This window comes from Erinaceus europaeus, chromosome 2 (assembly GCF_950295315.1).
Source record: "Erinaceus europaeus chromosome 2, mEriEur2.1, whole genome shotgun sequence".
NCBI lineage: Eukaryota > Metazoa > Chordata > Mammalia > Eulipotyphla > Erinaceidae > Erinaceus > Erinaceus europaeus.
The window spans coordinates 107,349,243-107,373,632 of record NC_080163.1 but is presented as its reverse complement, the minus strand read 5'-3'; positions in this window follow the sequence as shown (position 1 = coordinate 107,373,632).

Sequence of the window (24,390 nt, the reverse complement as noted above, 5' to 3'; positions counted from 1 at the left end):
GGAAGGAAGGAAGGAAGGAAGAAAGAAAGAAAGAAAGAAAGAAAGAAAGAAAGAAAGAAAGAAAGAAAGAAAGAAAAAAAGAAAGAAAGAAAGAAAGAAAGAAAGAATAAGGTCTGGTTGAGTCCACACATTACAATGTACAAGGACCTGGGTTCAAGCCCTCAATCCCTACCTACTGGGGGAGGAGGGAAGCTTCACAAGTGGTGATGCAGTGCTGCAGATGCCTCTCTCTCCCTTTCCTTCTCAATTTCTCTGTCTCTATGCAAAATAAAGAAAAATAAAAAAAAATTTTTTTAAAGGAAAGTATCAACACCAGTCCCCTCGCCCTTTCTGTGGACATCCTGACATCAGTGCTTCAGGAGGGCTCTGTCATTATCACAGACAAATAAATCACATCCCAAAGCTGCTTGGAAGAATGGACTTGTATTTCAGAGGCTCTTTATTTAGTTCTTCAGACTATAAAATCAAACAAAATAAATGAGTTCCAGGTGACTGTTAAGGACCTGTGACTTCAATGAAGGTTACCCTTCCCCAAATGCCTATGTTGCTCTCTTTCATTCACCCAATAAGTATCTATAACATCACAAAACACAAAAGACGTATTTTTTATCTTATTTAATATGAATAAAATATAAAGATCACAATACCTTTCCTGTCATTGCAGACTACCATGTCAGAAAGGTACATTGAATTATAAGGCTTCTGCGATAGCTCACCTGAGCAGTGCAGCTGCTTTGCCACATGACTAACCCATTCGAGCATGATCTCTATTGCACTGGGAGAAGCTTTGGTGCTGTAGTATCTTTCCCACTCTCCCTCTGTCTCTCTGTCTATCTGAAAAAAATCTGTTCAGAGTAGAGAAATAAAAAGACATCAGCAGACTATTACAACATTGTGTAGAAGGTCATACTTACTGGCATTCTCCTATGGTAGATTCTTTTCTAATATGAATACCGTCAGCAAAGAGAACTTTCCTAGATAGTTATTGGCTTCCCTCCAGTATGCTTGAGAGAGGCTACTAAAAAAGAAGTGATGGACAGAAAATAGAAAAAGGACTCATGGCCAATTTACCTGTGTGCACTATTTGCTGAGTAACAACCCGGGGAATGGCTTCTTCTTCTGTATATCCCTGGAGTTTCAGCTTCTCTCCTCCTCCAGTTCTTATAGGATTTGTGATGGTAAACAGCAAGTCTAAAGGGAGAATTATTACATATGTCCTCTATCCAGCAAATGAACTGTTCGGTGCAAATCCTCCATTTTAAACATTTATTACTTTTGCCTGGAATACTCAGATCCTTCTGTTCTTACCTACATGTTACATATCTTTAAAGATCCAGCTTTAATCACAATTGTTCCTAGGTTTTTATTTTATTTTAAGTTTTATTTATTTATTTATGATAGAGAAAGGGAGAGAGAGAAAGAGAGACATAGAGAGAGAAAGAGAGAGAGGGAGAGAGAGAGAAGCCAGAGTATCACTCTGACATAGGAGATGCCAGGGATCAAACTCAGGACCTCATACTTAAGTCACATCCTGGGTTATTCAATCTTCATAAGAACATCTTTGCCAGTATAACAAAGAAAGCTCCGTCTCACTGTCTCCCATGAATCTAAATAATATTAAGACACTAGCTTTGTATTTTAACCCAATTATGTCATTTTCTTTTTTTTAATCTTTATAATATTTATTGGATAGAGACCGTCAGAAATCGAGAGAGAAGGGGGAGACAGAGAAGAGAGACAGAAAGACACCTGCAGCCCTGCTTCACCCCTCACAAAGTTTCCCCCTGCAGGTAGGAACTCGGGGCTCAAACCTGGGTCCTTGAGCATTGTAAAGTACATTCAATCAGGTGTGCCACCATCCAGCCCCCCAACTATGTAATTTTAATGGGCCTCATTAGTTCTTCATAGATGCCATTGGAAGGGACAGAAAGCAGAATCCACCATATTTTTTAAACAGACCATAATGCTACATCTCAAAGGTCAGATGGGTGAGGCTGGTTGCCAAATCCTACAGCTGGAGAGCAGGTGGACTAGTTCTAGATCCTGGCACTGCTCCAGACAGGTGTATTTTCCATGCTATCAGGAGCCCTTTTAAATTTTTTATCTGTATTTATTTATTGGATAGAAACAACCAGAAATCAAGAGGGTAGGGCATGATAGAGGAGAGAGACAGAGAGAAACCTGCAACATTGCTTCACCACTCACAAAACTTTCCCCCTGAAGGTGGGAACTGGGGGCTTGAACCCAAGTCCTTGCACATTGTAACGTGTGCGCTAAACCAGGTGTGCCACCACTTGGCCCCCTGTCAGGAGCCCTTTGCACCCTGGTTACATTGCTATTGTTCTATGTGTAGAGGTGAACTGCCATACTGAATATTCAATAAAACAAAGACTGTGTCTTTTTTACTTTGTGTCCTAAGAACTTACCAAGTTGTCTAGTAGTCAGGAGGAAAACTTGGAATGTTTGCTGTTTGAAATATCCTTTATATCAACAGTGATATTCAAACAATACTATAATGCAGGAAGGTATACTTACGCATAACTTCCTTCTGGTTAAAGATCCATCTGCAAATGATATATTATTGACTTCTGAATTTAGAATAGCACCATTCAGAGGACTACCACATAAACTTCATTTACTCATCTAACTTTGTAAAGCCCAAGTATGCATTAACATAACAGGTCCTAATTTTTTATAAATGTATCCCCTTTATTGAGCTACTTTTAAAAGGTGACATAGTTTAAATCCATGATTTAGATATATATATATAAATGTATCCCCTTTATTGGGCTACTTTTAGCCCAATAAAGGTGACGTAGTTTACATCCATGATTTAGATTTAGATATTTACAAATTATGAGAAGAATGAATTGGGCATGAACTGACAAGCATGAGGTGTGGTAGGAAGTATTTGAGGATTCTGACAAAGATTCTGAAGGGAAATGAGTTAGTTGTAACAGATCATTCAGAGAAAGTGTTTAAGAATGAAGGAGGAGGAGGAAGAGGAGGAGGAGAAGGAAATAAGCACCATCTTATGCTAACTAGGAAACATTCATTTGTCTCTCCTGAAAGATGGCTTTTCCTCTGGGTCTAAACAATGAAATAATCCTTACCTTTTATTCTGTTTTTCCTTTTCTTTTTACTCCTAGAACAGTCAGCAGAAGTGCTAGAACAATGAGAAAGGGGAGGGAGTGGGTAAGAAAAGAAGGGAGGGAAAGAAAAGAGGGCCCAGGAGGTGACTCAGTGAATAAGGACTTGGATACTCTTAAGCATGAGGTCAAGAGTCCAACCATCAGCCTTCCATGTGCCAAAACAATGCTCTGGTTCCATCCTTCTCCTTCTCCTTCTTCTTCTCTCTCTCTCACATTAGCAAACAAATAAGCATTTTGATACTTTAATTCATTTATTTTTGAATGACAGAAGAATGACAGAAAGAAATTGTAAAGGAAGGAGGAAAGAGAGAGAGAGAGAGATATGTTTGCAGCACAGCTTCACTAATCTGGAAATTCCCCTTTCCACAGGTGGGGGATGGGGACTTGAGCTATAGATCCTGGAACACAATAATGTGTGGGCTCAGCTAGGCACATTACCACCTAACCCTTTAAATAAACTTTTTTAGTGTGTAGGAAAAAGAAGTTAAACTGATTTTATTTATTATGGAAGAAGAAGGAGAGAGGAGAGGGTAATCAGAGAATTGCTTGAGTGGGGCATATGGCAATGCTGGGAATTGAACCTGTGGCATCTTAGGGGGTCTCAGGCATGCAAGTTAGTGCTCTAACAGCTCAGCTATCACCTTGACCTTTAGAAGAGTTCTTTTAAAATATTTACTTATTATTGGGTAGAGACAGAGTCAATTGAGAAGAAACGGGGAGGGAGAGAGGGAGAGAAACAGAGAAACACTTGCAACCCTGATCGACCATTTGTGAAGGTTTTCTCCTGCAGGTGGGAAACTTTTTTTTTTTTTTTTTTTTTTAAGCAAGGAGTTACAAAGAGATCAAAATGAAGGGCCTCTTTTAAAAATGAATGAAAGGACAAGAGGAGAGTTCAGAACATTAAACTGAAAACTTAGCTTTAGTTATTGTCACAGATGTCAAAGGAGATGGAGCTGTAGGGTAGGGGTTGAAATAACAAGAATCAGAAAGAAAAGAACGTGGCTGCGATGGGGAGTGGAGTGGAAACCCAAATGGAGAGAAAGCCAACTTTTGTGTTATACTTCTATGGCAAGTTCATATAAACAATATTCAGCTCTCTTTAGATTTGAGATATGGTTAAAAGGAAACACATTGTGACCATAATCATGAATAGTCCCACCACTTTGGGGGGACCTCCCCCAAGCCCTTTAGAGTACATTGCCTTTTCCACTATAAATGGAGTCTATACCCTCGGCTTATTTCACAGTGATCTGCAGAAATAAGAATTTTCAATACCTCTACTAAACCTTCTTTATTAAATCCTTCTTTTTGTTACACACACACACACACACACACACACACACACACTCTACAGAAACACAGTTCCCCCTGAGTCATCCCCAAGAGCAAGACAGGACTAATGCTTTCCATTCAACTTTTGGTCTTTGACATTTCTAACACCAGATCTTTGGCACTGTTTTGTTTGTTTGCTTGCTTGCTTGTTTTTGTCATAAGAAAGACAAACATCCAGCATCCACGAGTGAGCTCTTTTCAGAAGACTTCTTAGATGTTAGCAGAGCACTCCATATTTCTGAAACCTACCTGACCATCACACTGAACCAAAGCTTACATACAGGCTACAAAGAAACAATGAATGACAGGGGGAGGCACACCACAGAAAATCCAGAAAGTAGAATAAAAGAGACATTAATTTTTTATCTGAGGTTCTGCTTTTGGGCAGGAGACCAAAATTTGTATGTTCCGGGGTGAGAGCTCACCCAGTAGAGTGCACACTTTATCACCTGCAAGAACCCAACTTTGAGCCCCCCAGTCACCACATGGGAGCACCGTTTAGAAAGGAAGCTTTACTAGCAATGGAACAGTACGGTGGTGTCTCTCTCTCCCCCTCTGTCTCTAACCCTCTACCAGGAAAAAGGGTCTATAATGAGTAGTGGAATTGTGCAGACACTAAACCCCCACAAATAAATAAATGAAGTCTTGATTTTCAGACAAGAGAAGAGAAAAAGAACACAGATTTGGACACTAGCAGTAAATATTGAAACTGTTGCCAGGCATGAATGTAGAAAGGGCTGTTTCCCTCCCACAAAAGAAGTATTTATGAAAATGAAAGCATTTGCTCTGACCTTGAAATGTGGTTAAGATTTAGATATGCAGAGATTGGAAGTGGGGAGAAGGGAGTAGAGGCTTACCAAACATATGGTATTTGATCATTAAGTCAACATATCACTTTCTATCCAAGTACTGACAGTGTGACATAAGCAAAGACACACATTAAATAATATTAATGGTGCCCCTTTCCCCTCTGAACCCAAAACAAAATCTAGAACAATCCTTTCAGGTTCAGATAAGCCCATTAATGAGTTCATGATTTCCAGTGCACTGTTACATTAAGTAGCCAGCTAGGATAATTTGAGAAAACGTCCCATTATTTGTCACTCTCCGGTTTACGTATATCAGATTGGTTTTTGTAAGAAACAAAGGATCAACTACTATATACGCAACCTGCAACTCAACAGTTAAGTAAATAGATGGCAGGTGCTGGGGAATCAGGTTGGAGGGGGTGGGGTGGGGTGGGGTAACTATTATTTGAAGCAGCAGGAAGAAGCTAAATTGATCTCAAGTAGACACATGGGTATGAAATCACATTTAGTTTGCTAGAAATGCAGAAGGTCACATATGGAAAAGCTTATAGGCATGTCTATATACACGGGTTGGCATACACCCATGCACCCCTTTGCTCCATCAGCTGAGACAGTCTATAAATAATTACTCCCCAGGGCAGTGGACATGCTTTCAAAAAAAACTTTCTCCTTCTAACAAAAGAAATAACAGGTTTTTTTTTTTTTTTTTTTTAGAGAAATGGCTGGTTCAAAGAGTAGAGCAGGAAGTATGCAAAATGTGCCTGGAGCATCTTGGTGTGTTCCAGGAGTTGAGCAGTGCTTAAAACAAGTGACACATCTTACGAAGGACTGATATCAAACTGGCAGAACTCAATAAAAGAAAAAAACACCAATCCAGTAAAAAAAAAAGTGAGTCAAAGAATTCCTCTCCTGAGAACATATCTTAAGGAACCTAAGACACCCAACTGTGTATACCTATGTTCATAGCAGCACAATTTATATATGAATGCTACTTAGCTATTAAAAATAATGAACTTACCAAATCATGTTAAGTGAGATAAGCCAGAAAGACAAGGATGAATTTGGGATGATCTCACTCCTGGACAGAAATTGAGAAATAAGAACAGAAAGGGGAAACATAAAACACAACTTGAATTGAGTTTGGTGTATTGCACCAAAGTAAAGGACTCTGAGGGAAGAAAGAAGGCTTTCAGGTCCTCATGTCTGATGATGGAAGAGGACCTAGACTGGAGGTAAGAACGTTTTGCAGAAAGTGAGAAATTTTACACACATACCAACAACTGTATTTATTATAAATCATTAATTCCCCCAATAAAATAAGTGAGCCAAAGAACCAAATAGACAGTTTCCTAAAGAAGTGATATACATGGCCCACAGGTATATAAAGACATGCTCTACTTTACTTATCATTAGAGAAATGCAAATTAAAACTACACTGAGACTTCACCTTACTCTTGTCAGAATGGTGTACACAAAAAAGAAAATGACAGGTGTTGGTAAAGTTGTGGGTTAAAAGGGATTCTACTACACTGCTGGTGGGAATGCAAACTAGTGCAGCCCCTTTGGAAGATTGTAAAGATTTTAGTTAAATAAATAAAAATGAAATTACCTTATGATCCAGAAATATCACTCTTAGCCATTTATCTAAAGGATATGTTAACACTAATTTGAAGGGACATAAGCACATCTATATTCATAGCTGCACTATTCACAATAGCCAAAGAGCTGAAGCAGCCTAAATGCCCATCAACCAATGAGTGGTTAAAGAAGTCATGGGATGGGAGTCGAGTGGTAGCACAGAGAGTTAAGAGCAGATAGCACAAAGTGCAAGGACCATCATAAGGATCCTGGTTAGAATTAAACTCCCTGCAGGGGGTTTAATTCACAATCGGTGAAGCAGGTCTGCAGGGATCTTTCTCTCCCCTTCTCTGTCTTCCCCTCCTCTCATGATTAATCTCTGTCCTATCCAACAATGATGGCATCAATAACAACAATAACTACAATAAAAACAACAAGGGCAACAAAAAGGAATAAATATTTTTTAAAAAGAAGTTATGGGATATTCTCTCTAAGGAATACTACTCTGCAATCTACAAAAGATAATATTACTTATTTGGGGGAAAAATGGATAGAACTAGAGGTAAATATGAAAGTAATTATGCTTAGCAAAATAAGAGATGAAAGACAACTATCAGATGGCTTTGATCATAAATGAAATGATGGCCTCTTTGGTCACTACCAGGACACCCCATCATCTGGGACCCCAGTCAGGAAATCCGTGGATTCGTAAGTAGATATGATGAGCCTAGACCACTTATTTTCTATGTTGTTTATTTCTGCTCTAATTTTAGTGATTTCCGTCCTTCTGGTTGCTTTAGGGCTCCTTTGTTCCTCTTCCCCTAAGTCCTTAAGGCATGCAGTAGGGTTGTTTATTTGAGCCTTTTCTTGTTCTCTTATGTGTGATTGTATGGCTGTGAGTTTCCCTCTCAGTACTGCTTTAGCTGTGTCCCAAATATTTTGATAGCTGTGTCTTCATTTTCATTTGTTTCCAGGAATATTTTAATTTCTTGCTTGAGTGTCTCTCTGACCCAGTGGTTCTTAAGCAGCATGCTATTGAGTTTCCAAATTTTGTGACTTTTCGTAATTTTCTGTTTGTTGCTAAATGTTAGCTTTACTCCACTGTGGTCTGAGAAGATTCTTGGGATGATTTCAATGCTCATGAATTTGTTGATACTGTCTTTGTGGCCTATCCTTGATTATGTGTTGTGTGGATTTGAAAAGAATGTGTATTCCTGTTTTGGGGGGTGAAGAACTCTGAAAATGTCCAGGAGGTCTAGTCTGTCCATCTCTTCATTTAATTGCCTTGTTTCTTTGTTTATTCTCTGCTTTGTTGATCTAAGTGTGAGAGTGGTGTGTTGAAGTCTCCCACTATTATTGTCTTACTATTGATGTATTTTTGTAGTTCTTTTAGTAGGTGTTTGATGTATTTAGATGGTCCCTCATTGGGTGCATAGATGTTAATAAATATTAAATCTTTTTTGTTGATTGATCCTCTAGTCATTATGTAATGGCCTTGCCTATCTTTTATTAATTTATTTAATTTAAAGTCTATTGTGTCAGAGATGAGCATGGCTGTTCCTGCCTTTTTTTTTTTTTTTTTTTTTTTTTTGTGGGCCGTTAGCCTGTATGATAGTTTTCCATCCTTTCACTTTAAGTCTGTGTTTGTCTTGCTGGGTCAGATGGGATTCTTGCAAACAGCATATGGTTGGGTTGTATTTTCTGATCCATCCTCCCATTCTGTGCCTTTTAATGGGTGAGTTTAAGCCATTGACATTTATTGATATTATGGATTTAATGTATTGTAGTGCCATTATTCAACAATTTTTTAGTTGCTCTGATATATGGCGAGTATTATGGTGATGTTCTTGTTTATAAGAGGTCTTTTTAGTCTCTTTCAGGACAGGCTTTGTGATGGTTGCCTACTTTAACTGTTGTCTGTCTGAGAAGGTTTGCATCCCTCCATCGAATTTGAATGAAAGTCTAGCAGGATATATTATCCTTGGTTGAAACCCTTTTTCATTCAGGGCTTGATAGATATTTTGCCATTGTCTTCTGGCTTTTAAAGTTTGGGTGGAGAAGTCTGCTGATAATCTTATGGGTTTTCCCCTATATGTGACTTTTTGTTTTTCTCTTGCAGCCTTTAGGATCCTTTCTTTATCCTTACTTCTTTTCATTGTAACTACAATGTGTTTTGGTGACTTCAGGTCTGGGTTGATTCTGTTTGGGACTCTTTGGCCCTCTTGAATCTTAATGTCCTTTCTGTTATTTAGGTCTGGGAAGTTTGATTCTATAACTTCCTCTAGAATGTTCACTTCCCCTTCCTCTATTTCTTCCTCTGGTAGGCAACTATACAAATGTTACTTCTTTTGAGATCATCCCATATGTCTTTGTTGTTGTTTTCAGTGTCTCTCAATCTCTTTTTGAGCTCTTTTACCTCTTTCTTAGTTTTCTCTAGCTCATCCTCTGTCTGGATAATTCTTTTTTCTGCTTCTGTTAATCTGCTTTCCCTTCCCTCAGCTTCTTTCTTCAGTTCAGTTATAGTATTAGCTTGTTCTGCTAATTGGCCTATTAACTCAGCTATTTCAGGTAGCTAGTATTTTCCTTGAGGGTCTCCTCCCTAATTATGTGAGTCCTTTCCTCCATAGTTGTCTTCATTTCTGTGTTTATTAGGTTTGTTATTGCTTGCATACTTTTCTTACCTATGGTTACTTCTGATTGATTTGGAGTTTCTTCTGGGCTCCTGTCCTGAGGCACTGTGATAGCAGTTTTATTTGCCCTTGATTTAACCATTTTCTTTTTATTGATTTTTTTTTTTTTCTGTTCTGTTGTTATTCAGTTGTTGTGTTTTGAGTACAAGCCAGGCTATACTAAAGACCTATTACAAATGCAGTCACCAACCACAGAAATTACAACAATAGCAACTGAAGCAAGGATTGATGCAATTCAACCAATATTAGTTAGCCAAACAACACCTCCAGTCCAAGAAAAAATAGCAACCAAAACCAAAAGAAAAAGAAAGAGAAAGGAAAAAAGTGAAAGCAAGAATAGATAATTATGCAAATCTACTGTCCACTATAAATTCTAGGGTTAGCAAGAGGAGAAAAGGAAGTATAAAAGAGACACACACAGAGAGTCCACTCAGAGTTAGAGTTCTTCCCCAAAATAATTCACAAACGAGTATCAGTGAATCCAGAAAGCAAAAGAAGGAAGAAAAGAAAAGAAAAAAAAAGAACAGTGAAAGGAAAGAGTTTTTTTTGTTTTGTTTTGTTTTAATTAGCTAGGAGGAGAGAAAAAGGAGAGTGGAAGGAAGCAGGAGAGAGAAACAAGTTACTCTCACAATGGATAGGACACCCAGTCACCTAGCAATGGAAAAAACAACAACAGTTAATTTTGGTCAACCTGAAGAAAAAGGAGGGAAAGGGACACACATATATAATAACAGTAATAATAAAATAAAATAGAGTAAAAAGCCCTAACAGCCAGTCTGCTGCTTGGACCACTCTGGATTGGCTGCAGGCAGCCTGAGCAAGCACAGCCAATTATAAGAAGTATCCAAAAAAAAAAAACAGAAGGAAACATAAAGAAAAAGGCTTGGACTGACACTCCTGGTGAGCCAGGAATCTTGGTAAAGAAAATAGCTCATCAGATAGCCTGCTAGGAGCAGCTGTCCAGTCTCTGGGGGTTGTTTGGGGGGGTAGAGGGGAGGGGGGAGTTCAGAAATAATCAAGCCAAAGATTTTCCTTTCTTTGTCCTTTTTACCTCTGTTTGCCAGCCCAAGAGTGGGTTATAGGACTCGTTTTTGGTGTCACCCTGACCACCTCATGTTCACCTTCCTCCTAATGGCCCACTATCCTACCCTATCCAGAGAATCCCAGGTTGTAAGCTGTTTCTTTTTGGAGCTCATGCCAGCTGTTGTTTCCAAGTCACCATCTTGGCTCTGCCAATGGGCCTAGACCTCTAACAGATCCTTCTCTCCACTGTCATTGGTCATCTCCGTCAGGAATCATCATAAAGCCTCTTGTGGGACTCTAAAGGACCTTTCCCTCAATATGGAACAACAATGGTAGTGACTGACCCACTCTCCAAAGAGAGACAGTCAACATTTTCTGCCAGTTGAGGAAGACTGGTCCTGAAATGAGTGCAGCCTAGAATGTTCCTAGCTATGACCATGGAATGCAAGCTCAGACCAAGAGAGATGCAGAAGTTACACAGGCTTCTGTGCTGAATATGAATAGATGTGGGCCCTAGATCAGTTAATGTTATTTATATATTTTTTCCCATGTTTGGGAGCTACTCTCTGCCCTAATCCAGCTTTCTAGTCCTATTTGCAACTCTGAAACCATTTTCTCAGACAATACTTTCAACCCACCTGCATGTTAGCTGTTGGGATCAGGTAACAATTAAAATCATGGGCACCTTGGAATAAACTTAAAATAGACTTCCCAGCTTCTACCAACATGAAGACCTGAAATCTCATTTGCTATATTCTTACCTTTGTGTTCCTGATTATTAAAATATCTGTTCTACTTTATATCTTAATGCTTCTCAGCCACCAAACTGCAGATGCTAACATGACACCAACCTGACTTTCCTGGGCAGACGACCTCATCATTGTGTCCTGGAACCCTACCTCCGCAGAGCCCTACCCCATTAGGGAAAGATAGAAACAGGCTTGGAGTATTGACTTGCCAATGTCTGCCAGGCTGGCTTCACGGGTGGTAGAGAGATGACCAGGGACTCACGGCTGAGCTGGGAAGCAGTATCTAGTTTACTAATCAGATACATTGCCTTTTATGTATCTCTTCACCAGAAGTGACAAGGGAAAGGAAATGACTAGGAGAGGGGGCGGAGCAAAAAAAAAAAAAAGAGCATGAATAGAGCATAGAAAGCTTCCATCTAACCAGTGGGGATTAAAGAAATACCCTGCAGGCAGAGCGGGACCCAGGTAAAACAGTGATTATGTAAATAGACCACATGGTAAGTAATACAAGAGAACCTAATGTGATGATCAACACAGAAGGTCTTATAAGCAGAATTTAGAAGCATACCAACAAATGTCCATGTCCAGTGGAGAAGCAATTACAGAAGCCAGACCTTCCACCATCTGTACCTCATAAAGATCTTTGGTCCACACTCCCAGAGTGATAAAGAATAGGGAGGCTTCCAATGAAGGGGATGGGACATGGAACTCTGGTGGTGGGAATTGTGTGAAACTGGACCCCTCTTATCCCACAATCTTGTCAATCATTATTAAATCACTAGTTTAAAAAAAAAAAAAAGACAGTGTTTACAGAAAAAAAAGGTGGAGCCTCACTGCTCATCCTTTGAGTGTGTACTGCATGAAGCAGTTTTCTTTAAAAGAGCAGAGTGTAGAAACAGACAAAGAGTATCTTCACAGCAAAGATCCCTGACAAATATTAACTACAGCTAGGGAATTGAGATAAGCACCAACAGATGTATTACTGATGGTATATGTCCTTAATAGGGTGAAAAACAACTGTGTTTCTGTGACAAATTCCCTCCCCAAAACATCAAACATAATCTAGTCATGAAAAAAGTAGAAGACATGTCCAAGTTGAGGGACATTGTTCAAAAGTCCTGGGCCATGCTCCCCCACTATCCATGTGAGCTATTTTGCTGGTCCAGGTTCATTAATTGTTACCAGGTCCCATTCCAATCTGACGTGTTAATAATCAGGAAACAAAGGTGAGGGATTTCTAAATACTATTACATATATGTGTATTATTTATTTTACCATAAATTATTAAATAATGAGAAAACTGGTGTGTGGTATAGAGGGGAGCTCTCCACCCAGTAGTTCTGCAATTCTAAACATTTTATCAAATTAAAAGACTTGTTTTTTAAAATGTAGTGGAAAGGGCTGGCAAGATAGTTCATTTGGATACTGTGATATTTTTGCCATGGGCGCAATCCAGGCTTGAGTCCTAGTACACACCATTTTTTTCCCTCTGCCACCAGGATTATTGCTGGGGCTTGGTGCTGGCACTATGAATATACTGCTCCTTTGGCCATTCTTTCCTTTTGTAATTTTTTTTTTATTGGATAGAACAGAGAGAAATTGAGAGAGAAAGGGAAGATAGAGAGGGAGAGAGAAAGACATACACCTACAGACATGCTTCCCTTGCAGGTAGGGAGGCAGGGGCTCGAACCAAGATCTCTCTCTCTCTCTCCATATATATATATTTTTTCCCTTTTTGTTGCCCTTGTTGTTTTTCATTGTAGTTATTATTGTTGTTGTTGATGTCATCATTGATAGATAGGACAGAGAGAAATAAAGAGAGGAGGGGAAGACAGAGAGGGCAAGAGAAACAGAGACACCTGCAGACCTGATTCACCATCTGTGAAGCAACTACCCTGCAGGCAGGGAGCTGGGGGCTTGAACTGGAATCCTTACACCGGTCCTTGTGCTTTGCGCCATGTGCGCTTAACCTGCTGTGCTACCGCCCAAGTCCCAGGATATTTTTAACAGTTTATTTTATTTTATTTTATTAATTATTATCCTTATTTATTGGGTAGACAGCCAGAAATCAAGAGGGAGGGGGATGATAGAGAGGGAGAGAGAGAGAAACACCTGCAGCCTTGCTTCACCACTTGTAAAGCTTTCCCCCTGCAGGTGGGGACTTGGCGCTCAAACCTGGGTCCTTGAGCATTGTAATACATGCATTCAACCAGGTGCACCACCACCCAGCCCTGAACCAGGATCTTTGAGCAGGTCCTTATGCTTTGCACTATATGCACTTAACTTGGTGCGCCACTGCCCAGCCTCTAGGACTCACTGTTCTGAAGAAAGCTTTGGTGCTGTGGTACGTGTCTTTGTTTCACCATCTGTCTCTATCTTTCTCTGGGAAAAGTTGGCTTGGAGTTATGAAGCCTAGTGATAACAAGAAAAAAATATGGTGAAAGTGCTTGTTTTCAGTAAATTGTTTACAAAATATGCTGCTAACTGTTGAAATCTTTTGAGAAGTCTCTGTCAGTATTGGTAGTCCTACAGATTAGCTGGAGCCAAAGCCACTGTTCAAGTATCTACTGTTATGTTATGCCCACTTGCCTGATTCCTTCTGGGACCAGCTGGAGTCTCTCCTTCATTAACCCAGTTAGGCCTTTTTTAAAGACAGAGAGATGTAGAGAAACAATGATATAAAGGGTCATGACAACACCAACTTGACTCCTCTGGGTGGATGACTCACCAATGTATCCTGGAACCCCACCTTTCCAGAGCCCTGTCCCACTAGGGAAAGATAGAAACAGGCTGGGAGTATGGATTGACCTGCCAACACCCATGTCCGGTGGAGAAGCAATTACAGGAGGCAGACCTCCCACCTTCTGCATGCCATAATGATCTTTGGGCCATACTCCTGGGGGGATGAAGATAGGAAAGCTTACAAAGGAGAGGAGGGATATGAACCTCTGGTGGTGGGAATTATGTGGAATTGTACCCCTCTTATCCAATGGACTTCTCCATCTTAATTAATGCAATAATTTTTTTTAAAAAAGGTCATGACTCCATCCCAGAATCTTGAAACCTTTCCATACTAAATATTAATCATTTGACATTCAACATAGATGGCTCATGAAACCCTATCAAATGAAGAAGAGAGAGGGGAAAAAAAGAGAAAGAGAAAACCCTATCTTTTTCATCCCACTTAAGATCTGCTCACTTTTCTAAACAATTATAGTAATGTAACACTGCACTATGCCAAACAGACCCACTAAAACCTTTGTGATCAAATGGAATAGCATATGGGGCACTGTTATTTGTGAGAAATTTGAGATTTGGTTCAAGAATGAGATGTTTAAATGTTAGCACCCTGAATTGTTTGTTATTAACTTTACTTTTATTTATTGGACCAGAGCACCACTCAGCTCTGGCTATTGGTAGCACCAAGAATTGAACCTGGAATTTTTCATATGCTAATTCTGTGCACTACTGCTGTGCTCACTCTCCAACTCTAAATTTTTATTAATTTTAAATGAAGTGTCTTGCAGGGAAGACATCTCTCTCTCAGAATATAAGACACAGTTAAGAGTGTCCAAGACTGGTTTGAAACATCAATATAAAAAGGTTCAATAATAATTTCCTAAGGCGGGAGTTGGGTGGAAGCGCAGCAGGTTAAGCGCAAGTAGTGCAAAGCACAAGGACTGGAGTAAGGATCCTGTTTCGAGACCCTGGCTCCCCACCTGCAAGGGAGTTGCTTCACAAGCGGTGAAGCAGGTCTGCAGGTGTCTGTCTTTCTTTCCTCCCTCCATCTTCCCCTCCTCTCTCCATTTCTCTCTGTCCTATCTAACAATGATGACATCAACAACAATAATAACCACCACAACAATAAAAAAATAAGGGCAACAAAAGGGAAGATGAATAAATTTTTTTAAAAAAAATTCCTAAGGCAACAGATTGTGAACATATCTTTAAAAGGGAATCACACAAACACCAGACATCAGCTTCTTATATAGCATTTCCTTTCGTTTTATTGTCATTCATGAACTCAAAGGACATTGAAGTTGCATTTTCTTCTTCTCTGAATGTTACCTGTGATTTATGTACCTTTGATGAATCAACTCAACTAGTGGTATTTTCTATGCAAGTGTCAGAGAGCAAAGGACTTTTATTTATTTATTTTTAAATTTTATTAGACTTAATACTGATCCACAAAATTAAGATAACAGGGGTATAATTCTTCACCATTCCCACCACCAGAGTTCTATATCCCCATTCTCTCCATTGGAAGCTACAGTAATTTTCCCAAGGTCACAGATATGGGTTGAATATTATTTCTATAAATATCTGTCTATATTTTTATAGATTTGACTATTTTAGGGCAGGAGTAGATAGCATAATGTTTATGCAAAGAGACTCACATGCCTGAGGCTCCAAAGACCCAGTTTCAATCCCCTGTAGCACCATAAGCCAGAGCCAAGCAATGCTATGGTGTAAAAAAATACCTATATCTATATCTTTATATATATCTATATCTATATATTTGCCCATTTTTTCTATGTTCCCATCTTCTCTAAGTCACACCTACACCTACTACTACTTCCTTTTTTGCCTTCCTCTTCTTTCTCTGTGTCCTGACAGAATTGGGTTTCAAAGCCCTCCAGTCATTTTCCCCTTATCATTTCTCTGCTTCTGGGAGCCTGGACCAAAATTATTATTTTTTAGACTTTTAAAAAAATTTTGTTTATATAATGGAAATACTGACAAGACCATAGGATAAGAGGGGTACAATTCCACACAATTCCCACCACCAGAACTCAGTATCCCATTCCCTCTCCTGATAGCTTTCCTATTCTATTTTATTTTATTTATTTTTTTACCAGAACACTTCTCAGCTCTGGCTTATGGTGGTATGGAGAACTAAACCTGAGACTTTGGAGCCCCAGGTGTGACAGTCTCTTTGCATAACCATTATGCTATCTACCCTTGCTGGACCAAAATTATTTTTGGTGTGCAGAAGGTGGGAGCTCTGGCTTCTATAACTGCGTTTCTTGTGGACATGCATGTTGGCAGATGGATCCATACCCCCAGCCTGTTTCTATTTTTCCCTAGTGGAATAGGGCTCCGAAGAGGTAAGGTTCCAGAATACATTGGTGAGGTTATCTGCTCAAAATCAGGATGAAACCATGATAGCATCTGCAACTTGTTAGCTGAAAAGCAGTAAGATAAAGCAGGACAAACGATTAGTGAACAGAAATCAAAAAGTAAGACTAGAGCAAGTGAGACTAGGGATGTTAGGGTGGAAAGATGTGAGGGAATCTATTCTGGTTGTGTTCCTAGGGGGCTGTAACTTTCACAGCTTTTGCTTGAGTGTAATAGCTAACATGGAGTTGTACAAAAGTACTGTCTGAGCAACATCTGAGTCCCAGTTGGTCTGAGCTCAAAGTTAATGGTCACATCTGAGAAGTCTAAGCTGCACTCATTTCAGGGCCAGTCTTCCTTGAGTGGCAGGGTAGGCTGACTCAGATTTCCTTCAGAGAGTGGGGCATTCCTTACTTTTGCTACATTATAGGGAGGACAAGTTCCTGGAGTAACCCACAAAAGGGCTTACGTTGACATTCTTATGGATGTGACTAGTGATGGTGAAGAGAGGGATCTATTAAAGGTCAAGCCCATCATATCTTTGTGGGAATTCAAGGTTTCCCTAACTAAAGCTCCAGATGATGGGGTGCCCTGGTATTGATCAAAAAGGCCATTATTAAGTGAGCCAGTCTCTAAGAGCAAAGAACTTTTAACACAAAGGAGAGAGGAAATGAAGACAGAAGGCAGAGAGTGGACCCAAGGAGGTTAAGTCAGTAAGAATAAAATGTGAAATACTAGCAATCAAGCATAATTAAAAATAACTGAGACCAGGAAATAAGTTCAAACATAAATAAATAAGGAAGCATTACAACTAATCAACCAGTTAACAAAAAGTCTCATTTTAAAAAATATTTTAAAATTTATTATGAGTTTCACATGAGAATAAATAGAGAAAGAGAGTTAGGGATAGTAGAGATAGATAGATAGATGATAGATAGATAGATAGATAGATAGATAGATAGATAGATAGATAGATAGATAAATAGACAGATAGATAGGCCAGAGCACTACTCTGGTACATGTGGCACCAGGGATCGAACTGAAAATCTCATGTAAGCCTAATGCTCTACAAGTTTAACTATTTCCCTGACCAAAAATTCTTTTACAAAAGTATTCATTATTTCATATAATATATGAGAGAGAAATAGTAGTGCTTTCAACTACTACTTGTGGTGTTGGAGATCAAACTGGAAACCTGAAACTTGCAAGTCCTGTGCTCTAAGTTGAGACATTTTCCTAGCTGCAAACAAAAGTTCCTAGTTTTACACAGAAGAACACTGAAGCAAAACAAACCAAATGTAACAGAAAAACAACACATGGATCTTTAAAGAAAGAGAAACAAAAGGCCTGCAACAGAGGCAATGTGGGAGGAATGTGTTTGATAGAATCTGGGGCTGCCTATGTAACCCATCCAAATGGTTACCCAGACAAGTACTGCTAGCTAGACGTATAGAACATTCATCTAATTTGAGCTATAAAAGTATAACAGCCCCTTTGAGATACCATCACTATTGACTGAGAGGAAAACAATATGCTTTTCTTTGTTTTTTTTTTTTTTCAGAATTTTTATTTATAAAAAGGAAACATACAACTCCACAGACTTCCAACCACCAGAACTCTGTATCCCATCTCCTCCCCTGATAGCTTTCTTATTCTTTAACTCTTTGGGAGTATGGACCCAAGTTCACGGTGGGGTGCAGAAGGTGGAAGGTCTGGCTTCTGTAATTGTTTCCCTGCTGATTATGGGCGTTGATAGGTCGATCCATACTTCCAGCCTGCCTCTCTCTTTCCCTAGTAGGGTGGGGCTCTGGGGAAGTAGAGCTCCAGGACACATTGGTGGGGTTGTCTGTCCAGGGAAGTCTGGTTGGCATCATGGTAGCACCTGGCACCTAGTAGTGGCTGAAAAGCGAGTTAACATACAAAGCCAAACAAATTGTTGACTAACCATGGACCTAAGGGGCTGCAATAGTGCAGATGAAATGTTGGGGAGGGGTCCTCCATTTTGTAGATAGCAAGTAGGCATATTTTAGTTAGATTCCAAAGGGCCTGTGGCTATACTAGTTTTCCTCCTCCTCCTCCTCCTCCACCTCCTCCTTCTCCTCCTCCTTTTTCTTTTTTCCCCTGAGCCTGAAATCTGATATGCAGGTGGATCCAAGTTATTGCCTGGGGAGATGATGTCATGACTGGGAAAAGGCCCAGAAAGCTGGATCAGGGAAGAGAGTAGCTCCCTAATATGGGAAAGGTGTATATAAATATTGTTGACTGCAAACCCCACAGATTTTATCTGGGGCCCATATTCAGCATAAAAGTCTATGTGATCTCTGCATCCCTGTAGATCTGAGCTCATATTCTGTGGTCATGGGTAGGAACATTCCAAGCTGCCCCAATATCGACCCATCTTCCTCAGGTGTAGCATAGAGTAGGTTGTCCATCCTTCCTTCAGAGGATGAAACATTCTCTACCACTGTTGATCCAAGTTGAGGGCAAGGTCCTATGGGGACCTTTTGTTGTTCCTGATAGAGAAGAGCAGTAACAATGGAAAGAGGGATTTATTCGAGATCTAGGCCCATGATGTCTATTTGGGAATCTCAGGACTCCCCAAATAGGGCCCCAGCCTGACAGTGACTAAAGAGTCATTGTTAAGGTATGCCAGTTTCTTGCCCCTATTCAGCTTTTGCAGTCCTTGCTTTTCTAAGGTTAGCTTTGTGTTGGTATGCATGAGACCTCTTCTGTTTCATTTGGTTTAAATCCCCCCTGCTTAACACTATTCTATTTACATAACCACTTCATTCTATTTACTGTTAACAAGTTCCACCCTCCTTCCAGGGCATTTGTAGTTCAATGATAGGATTCTTGCCTAATCTGCCCCCTCCTTGTCACACTCTGATTTTTACCAGTCACTTTTCTCTCCACCCTCTCTATGTCACATCCTGTTTTCACCCTACTTGGCAAGTATATATAAAGACAGCATTGTGAGTTTTAGAGTACTGTACCTTGAATTTAGCTTAGCTCGTCTTAGATTGTGCTGCGTCCTGCATGAATAAAGAGATACTGCGTACAACCCAGACATGAGTCCCTGGTCATCTGTTACCCGCCCGTGAAGCCAGCCCGGTGAAAACAACATAACCCTTCGAAAACAACAGCTTTGGAGTGAGTGAGAGAACTATAATAGGAAGTAGGTGAGGAGGGTATCTAAGTCTAAGTAGACACTATTTCATTATGAACTTTATACTGACTCACTATAGACTATTGTGCATTTTTGCTTTCAGGTATATATTTTGCCCTAATTTATGGATACATGTGAACATATGCTCTATCCTACGGGACTTGGTCTATATCTAGGTTTTGGGACTTTATGAGGAAGTGAACCTCCTGGAATGGAATTAGAGAATCCTATGAAAGGTCGCACTTGAGTAATGAGGGTGAAGGGTTGGCATTCCATGCCTGATGTCTCTGGACACAGTCTGAAGTGAAGCATGCTGAGGTGGTACTCATTGCATTGATTAGGTTGGGGTCAGTGGATGCAATATCATTTGGTATGACTTGAGAGAAGCATACAGGAAAGTGAGCCCCACCCTAGAGGTTCCAGGACTGGGGAAACATAGGCTCTATAGAAGAAGCGGGTGGCTCCTGCTGTCTTAGGGTTTAAGAAGACAATAGATATTTATTGCTATAATCACATGATTTGGCAATTCGATTAACTCTGAAATATCCCTTTGTTAGGATTTGCTGTATCATATACAACATCACCATAATTTATGTCCTTTGACATTATTTGCATGTAGCTGTGCCACCGGTTGCTTCTGTTCTCCCTAGTAATAATATGATTTTCATTACACAGCAGCAGTTTGCAGCCTGGGAGGTTGTGCAAAAGCCAGAATATCAGACTTCCATATATCCATACATAAGGTCCTGAGCTTGATTTCTTTTCTTTCTTCCTTCCTTTCTTTCTTTCTTTCTTTTTTTTTTTTTTTTGCCTCCAGGGTTATTGCTGGGGCTCAGTGCCTGCACCATGAATCCACTGCTCCTGGAGGCCATTTTTACCCTTGTTGTTGTTATTATTATTATTATTATTGTTGATGTCATTGGTTGTTGGATAGGACAGAGAGAAATGGAGAGAGGAGGGGAAGACAGAGAGGGGTAGAGAAAAGTCGACTGTGAAGCTACTCTCCTGCAGGTGGGGAGCCAGGGGCTCGAACCGGGATCCTTACACCAGTCTTTGTGCTTTGTGCTACGTGTGCTTAATGGACACCCCCCCTGAGCTTGATTTCTATCACTGCATGTGTCAGAGTGATGCTCTTCATCTAATAAAATATAATAAAACAAACAAACAAAAAGGCCAGGTGGTGGTGTATCTGGTTAAACATACACGTTACCATGCAAAAGGACATGAGTTCAAGTCACTGGTTCCCACCTGCAGGGGGAAAGCTTTGTTAAGTGGTAAAGCAGTGTTGCAGGTGTCTATCTCTCTTCCTCTGTAGCTCCCTTTTCTTCTTTATTTCTGTCCCTAGCCAGTAAATAAATGTATAAATAAATTCATTAAATAAATACAATTGCAACCATGAGCAGTTCAGTTTTGTCATTTTAATTCCAAACTTAATGTCTTTGACTTGACCTCTCTCCTATCTAACATATTGACTCTCCCCCACTCTGCAACATCACACCTCTGATAAAACTCTTTTAAGAAGATTAGAAAGAAAAAAAGCAAAAATAAAAACAAAAGAGCAACCTAGCCCATATATCTTGAGTTCAGGTGCTGTCATTTGCCTGAAAACTACAGCTCTATGAGGAGTCCCCACACATTTTCCAAGTCACTGCAATGAACTATTCACTTTACAGGAAAAGTCTGCAGCCACTGGACCTTTGTAAGGGAGAATATCTAAAGCCAAATATTACCACAGTGGGTTTAAAATTTCAGAGTGAAAGTAATTATTAAAGTCAGGGTTTGCTTTCCATGTTACAACTGTGCCAAGGTAGGAGGCAGACATTGAAAAGTCGGCTCAGATTTTCTTTATGGACTGGGAAAATAGTTCTTTATAGAAGGCGGGAAAAAAATCTCACCACTCTAAACATTTAAGAGTAAGTTGAGTTGGTGTATTGCACCAAAGTAAGTAAGACTCTGGGGTGGTGGGGAGGGTTAAGGTGCTGCAACATGACGGCATACAGGACCTAGTGGGGGTTGTATTGTTATGCGGAAATGCTATGCAAGTATAAACTATTGTTTTTTATGGTTGACTGCAAACCATTAATCCCTCAATAAATAAATTTAGAAAGGGGAGTTGGGCGGTGGCACAGGGGGTTTAGATCACATGGCACAAAGCGCAAGGACTGGCATAAAGATCCCTGTTAGAATCATCAAACAAGAAAATTCAGAAAAACTGAGACCCTAGTAGAATCATGGTTCTATTTCTTCCCTAACTTGAGGCTAGATCACATAAACCTAATACTGATTTGGATACAACAAAGACACTCACAACTTTAACAACTGGGAGAAAGCCTAAGCTTGTCAGATAAAGAAGTGACTACAAAAGCTGGATAAGGGCAAAAGAGACTAGCCCACTTAATGATGGCCTCTTTGGCCACTATCAGGTCACCTCATTACCCAGGGTTCTAGACTGGGAATCCTTGAATTCCCCTGTTGATAATATGGGCCTAGATCTCTGATAGATTCCTTTCCTTGCCATCACTGGTCACACCCATTAAGAGCATCACTATAAGCCTTTTTTTAGGCTTCTTCAGGACCATACCCTCACTATGAAATAGCAATGGTAGGAAGGGAGACTGGGTCATCCTACTTTGCCACTGAAATGAGTGCAGCCTAGAACATTCTCAGCTGTGACTATGAACTGTGACTTGTCTGACAGGAACTCTGAGGTTTTACAGGCTCCTGTGCTAAATATGGATCCTGAAGATAGTAGAGTCTCTCTCTCTCTCTCTCTCTGTCTCTCTGTCCCCCTCTCTCTCTCTCTCTCTCTCTCTCCATATATATATATATATCAAACCTACAGCTAATATCATACTCAATGGTGAAAAACTGGAAGCATTTCCCCCCAGATCTGGTACTAGACAGGGCTGCCCACTATCACCATTACTATTTAACACAGTGTTGGAAGTTCTTGCCATAACAATCAGGTAGGCAAGGAATCAAAGGGATACAGACTGGAAGAGAAGAAGTCAAACTCTCCCTATTTGCAGATGACATGATAGTATACACAGAAAAACCTAAGGAATCCAGCAAGAAGCTTTTGGAAATCATCAGGCAATACAGTAAGGTGTCAGGCTACAAAATTAACATTCAAAAGTCGGTGGCACACCTCTATGCAAACACTAAGGTAGCAGAAGATGAAATCCAGAAATCAATTCCATTTACTATAGCAACAAAAACAATAAAATATCTAGGAGTAAACCTAACCAAAGAAGTGAAAGACTTGTATACTGAAAATTATGAGTCACTACTCAAGGAAATTGAAAAAGACAGAAAGAAATGGAAAGATATTCCATGTTCATGGGTTGACAGAATTAACATAATCAAAATTAATATACTGAGACAGGCTGGGAGTATGGATCGACCTGTCAATGACCATGTTCAGCGGGGAAGCAATTACAGAAGCCAGACCTTCCACCTTCTGCATCCCACATGACCTTGGGTCCATACTCCCAGAAGGATAAAGAATAGGAAAGCTATCAGGGAAGGGGATGGGAGGAGATCTGATGGTGGGAATTGTGTGAAGCTGTACCCTCTTATCCTATGATTTTCTCAATGTTTCCTTTTTATAAATAAAACATTTAAAAAATGTATATACTACTCAGAGAAATATAGAAATTAAATGCTATCCCCACCAAGATCCCAACCACATTTTTCAGGAGAATAGAACAAATGATACAAATGTTTATCTGGAACCAGAAAAGACCTAGAATTGCCAAAACAATCTTGAGAAGAAAGAAAACCACTGGAGGCATCACACTCCCAGATCTCAAACTGTATTATAAGGCCATTGTCATCAAAACTGCTTGGTACTGGAACATGAATAGACACACTGACCAGTGGAATAGAATTGAGAGCCTGGAAGTAAGCCCTCATACCTATGTGCATCTAATCTTTGACAAAAGTGCCCAAACTATTAAACGGGGAAAGCAGAGTCTCTCCAAGTGGTGTTGGAAAAAAACGGGTTGAAACATGCGGAAGAATGAAACTGAACCACTATGTTTCACCAGATACAAAAGTAAATTCCAAGTGGATCAAGGACTTGAATGTTAGATGAGAAACTATCAAGTACTTAGAGGAAAATAATGGCAGAACTTTTTTACGCATAAATTTTAAAGACATCTTCAATGAAATGAATGCAATTATAAAGAAGACTAAGGCAAGCATAAACCTATGGGACTACATCAAATTAAAAGGTTTCTGCACAGCAAAAGAAACCACTACCCAAACCAAGAGACCCCTCACAGAATGGGAGATCTTTATATGCCATACATCAGACAAGAGGCTAATAACCAGAATATATAAAGAGCTTGCCAAACTCAACAACAAGACAACAAATAATCCCATCCAAAAATAGGGAGAGGACATGGACAGAATATTCACCACAGAAGAGATCCAAATGGCCAAGAAACACATGAAAAAAATGCTCCAAGACTTTGATTATCAGAGAAATACAAATAAAGACAACAATGAGGTACCACTTCACTCCTGTGAGAATGTCATAGATCAGAAAAGGTAACAGCAGCAAATGCTGGAGAGGTAGTGGGGTCAAAGGAACCCTCCTGCACTGCTGGTGGGAATGTCAATTGGTTCAACCTCTGTGGAAAACAGTCTGGAGAACTCTCAGATGGCTAGAAATGGACCCACCCTATGATCCTGCAATTCCTCTCCTGGGGATATATCCTAAGGAACCCAACATACCCATCCAAAATGATCTGTGTATACATAGGCTAT